Source organism: Danio rerio, chromosome 18, assembly GCF_052040795.2.
Source record: "Danio rerio strain M-AB ecotype USA chromosome 18, GRCz13ab, whole genome shotgun sequence".
Taxonomy (NCBI): Eukaryota; Metazoa; Chordata; class Actinopteri; order Cypriniformes; family Danionidae; genus Danio; species Danio rerio.
Genome location: NC_141038.1, coordinates 35,458,147 through 35,462,756, shown reverse-complemented (window position 1 = coordinate 35,462,756; position 4,610 = coordinate 35,458,147).

The following is a 4,610-nucleotide window of genomic DNA, read 5'->3' as shown; positions in this document are numbered from 1 at the left end:
AATTCCTCTTTGTTTCCTGATAAGGGGAATAACTCGAGTTGGGGTGTCTCCTCGAGCGCAGAGCCCTCCCCCCGGACAGCACGCCAAATATGCTTTATACTTCAACGAATGCAAGTGTGAACTCGTGAAGTGATGTTTTATAAAAAAAATTTCGGGAGGAGCATGTGCAGAAGTTTCAGAATCGAATACGTCATTGACAATCATCCCATTATCAAATCAGTTCTTGAACAAACCCCTATATATACAAAAGCTGTCTTACCTGCAGCATCTCACGACTTTAGCATCCCTCCACCACCCCGTCACCTCACCTCTTGCATTGAATTCCCGGAGGGAGCGTTCTGGGGCCGGGCTAGAAACTTCGCTCGAATACCAATTCCTCTTTGTTCCCTGATAAGGGGAATAACTCGAGTGGGGGTGTCTCCTCAAGCTCAGAGCAAGCTTGAACTCGTGAAAGAAAACACTATGTTTTACGTTTAATCCCCGCTCCCCTCTTTCCATAGATGACACAAAAAAAACGGTAACACGTTTTTGGTTACAAAAACACCTCAAAGCAGTCCCCCACCGTTCAGGCTTACCACCAGAATTATACTCTAATCCCTCATTTAGAATCAGAGCCACCACAGCAACAGCAAACAAGGGCTATCACAACAGTGTAGGGGATCAACCTACATTATAAGATCAATCGGGGATTTATTAGCTCATATCAGTTAATCAGATCCTGAAGATTTGAATCATTAACTCGACTCAATTGAGTCAGATTGAATCAGATTAAAAGATTCACAATTTAACATTTTTCCAGCAAATAGAAGACATTGTATCTTACCAATCTTGTTAATATTATTTACATAGCCAACGATAATAACATAACACAGTTTTGGGTTAACTTTTAACAAGGTAACAAGATCTTTGGCCAGGGATGTCAAACTCAATTCCTGGAGGGCCACACCCAACCCTATTTAAACACACCTAATCAAACTAATTGAGTCCTTCAGGCTTGTTTGAAACCAGGAATTGAGTTTGACATCCCTGATCTAGGCAATGACTTAAAAGCATATAAACAAGAACACAGTTCTTACAAAATGAGAAAAATTTTATTAAGCTACACTACAATGTATGAAACACTACGTAATAGTTAATTAATTCTAATACTTCTTACAAGATCTTAGAATAACACCTGAGAAACCATAAAAGCAGAGATATTGCTTATCTTTAACTGCTTAAGAATAATCTGCACCAGATCAGCAAGAGACAACATTTGTTACTTGCACTTTTGCTGAAGTCGAATTTCCCTTGCCGGCTGGCCTCAGGTAAGCACAGTGCTCTTGATTGGCTGGTGGCTGCAGTGATGTCCTTGGGTTTACTTGCTCGTAAGGGGGTCGTTCTGGGTTACTGAGGTAATGGACTGCTGAGAGTCGGTTTGTGGAAGTTTTAGCGTTCCCGAAACCTAAGAGGTTTGCATGGAGGTTCGTGGTGACCCGAACACGTTGCAGCACAGTGTCCAAGCAGGCGAAAGGGGGCAGAAAGCAACAGCGAGGTGCCACCTGAGGACGAATTTGTATACGTAAATCAGAAACATTTCCATTGAATAAATGTGCAAATACTATATGATGGACTAACTAATTAATGATTCCTACTTGTCTTCCTTGTGATGAAGAGTAGCCAAAATCTGATATGTAGTGGGGGAAAAAAAGAAGAACGTCTTCATTCGAGTTCATGGTCGAACGTGTCAAAACATGTTGACATGTGTTTTACAAGCTACGCCACTCACGCTGTTAAAGAAACAACTAAATTTTACACCTTTACATCACACTATTTCTTTTTTAATCCACTCAGTGTGATTTTCAGACCCAACTGTGTTAACCACATCAGCAAAACTCTCCCACTCTATTTTTTTCTTTTGTTATTAATTCTGGAGGACAAACTTGCAAATAACACCGTTTTCTCCGGTTTACCTCCGAAAGCAGCACCTCCAAATTGCATTCTGTTCAAAGTTTCTCTTTTTGCTTGCTTTTACCATTGCTTTTTCGTTGGGTTTTGCCAAAGTATAGAAATTATCATATTCACACGGGGGAGGAGGCAAGGAGGGTTTTGTGCTCGTGCACATGCGCGTGATTCGGCGTACGCAGTGTTTCATGCATCTGAATTTTTTACTGCGTACACACATTTACAGCTTTATGCGTACGTAATGTTTTAGTATGACTTCAACACAAGTTTTCGTACATGAGGCCCCTGGTTTGGTCAATTCCCATGACTGTCTTCCAATGAGCAGTTGCCATGAAGGGCTGGGCCACGCCCCATACCATCGTAGTAAGGGTCAATCATTAACAAACTGCATGTAGATTTCACGTAGTAAGTATGTAAGTATATTACATCAAATGTTACAAGTCCAACACTGTACTACTAGTTTTTCATCTACACCAATGTTTTGCAAATATCTCTTGCTTTTGTTCAATACCAGATATCATACATTTCAGACACATACAGATCATTTTAATCTGCTATAAGGGTTAAAACAACACATTGATTAACCTGGTTGGTTGGAATAAACACAGCATATGAGGAAAACTATGGCATATTACTCAAAAATACATCTGCTTTAGTTCTAACAGTTTAAAAGATTGTCTTTAATTCATATGCATTCATTTCTCTTTGTCGCTACAAAATTGTACAACTGGCAGGATGTGCCCAAGGTGAGCACATGACCCATGTAGAGGAGTTATTCAAAAAATCTTGTGGGGCAATTCGTTGAGTTTTACCGCTGAAAATCCTGTAAAGCCCCATTGTTAAAATGATTAAAACATTTGCTTGAAGGGTTGGCTGAGGGGTACCTGGAACATCTGCGGCCAAAGTATTGGTGCAGCTATTCAAGTCAAACTGTGCTCTGTTATCGTAATGGTATAAACTCTTAAGCCAGTTCAATGACTAAGACAATGTGCACTTGACCAAGATTTTAGATTTAAACATGTGTTGATCACTGCAATATGGCTGTGAGTTCCTTCAACAGCACATACAAACAATGGAAAGGTGGTCTTCTGTTGCCTTCAAATCCAACATTCACCTTAGCCAGAGTCATCTCAAAGAAGCCCAAAAGACTCTTACCAGCAGACACCCTAATTCCAGTGCCCAAGGGCATGGGCTCAATCCAGCCACACCAAACTTCGAAGGGCAGGGGGAAAACATTACCTGGTGGATCGTTGGAAATATTTCCGAAAGATGACCATGTCGCTGTTTAGCAAAATTTATTTCCTCCTGAAGTGACTTCCGATTTGCCTTAGCTCTGGTTGCAAAACAATGTTATTATGCATTGCAAACAGCAGAGCTTCATTCTGGAAATGTAAAGTTTGTCTAAAGTGAGATATACAAACTATATAGTACACTATTACCAGGGATACAATTAGCCAGAGAAGTTGTCCCTCCATAATAAAATGCGACATTTTGGCCCAATCCCAATTCTACCCCTTCCCCTTACCCCTCGTTTTGTGTGTGCCCGTTTTTATTTTATCGATTTTATTCTGTCTCTAATTGATACATATATTCATCACAATGTAAAATATGTTTTTAGAATATTTATTAGAGATTCACACTGTATATACCATTTGTCCCATCAATAAAAGACATCGTATCTTACAAATCCTGTTAATATTATTTACGTGGCCAACGCTAATAAAATAACACAGTATTAAGTTAATCTTTAGCAAGGTAATAAGATCTACAGTGCGAGGCAGTGACTTTGAAACACATAAACAAGAACACAGTTTTTAAAAAATGAAAACAGATTTATTGAGCTAAATTATGATACATGAAACTAACTACGTAATGAGAAAGCATCAAACGCGCACACACAGATACACACAGAGGCAGTTCAGAGGATGCACAAATGAGTTGAACAACTGTCCCTAATTAATTATAGACTGGATCTTAGAATCAGACCTGAGAAACCACAAAAGCAGAGATTTGTTTTATCTGTAACTGCTTAAGATCAATCTGCACCAGATCAGCAAGAGACAATGTTTGTTTTTTACTTGCAAATTTGCTGAAGTCGAATTTCCCTCGCTGGGCTGGCCTTGGAGAAGCACATTGCTCCTGATTGGCTGGTGGCTTCAGTGACGTCCTTGGGATTCGCTCATGGGCGGCTGTCTTTCTGTGTTACTAAGGTGACGGACTGCTGAGAGTCTGTTTGCGGAAGTTCATGTGGTTTTGCTGTCCCAAAACTTAAAAGGTTTGTATGGAAAGTTTGTGGTGATCTAATCACATGGCAGAGTGGTGTCCGGGCAGGAGAGGGGGCAGAAAGCAACAGTGAGTTCAAGCAAGCTAATACAAAAGCAAAGTTTCTTTGTTGCAGGGTGTTTTTAAGTGACCTGATTTTGTCCATCCCCATGGCACTGTCTTCCAAAGAGCAGTTGCCATGAAGGGTGGGGCCACGCCCCATAGCATAGTAGTAAGAGTCAATCATTAACAAGGTTATTATAGTTAACGAAAACTAACAAAAAAACGAAAACTAAAATGTAAAATAATTGTCGTTAACTGAAATAAAAATAAAAACGATTTTTTTTTCAAAAACTAGAACTAACTGAAACTGTATTGTATACATACAAAACTAACTGAAACTA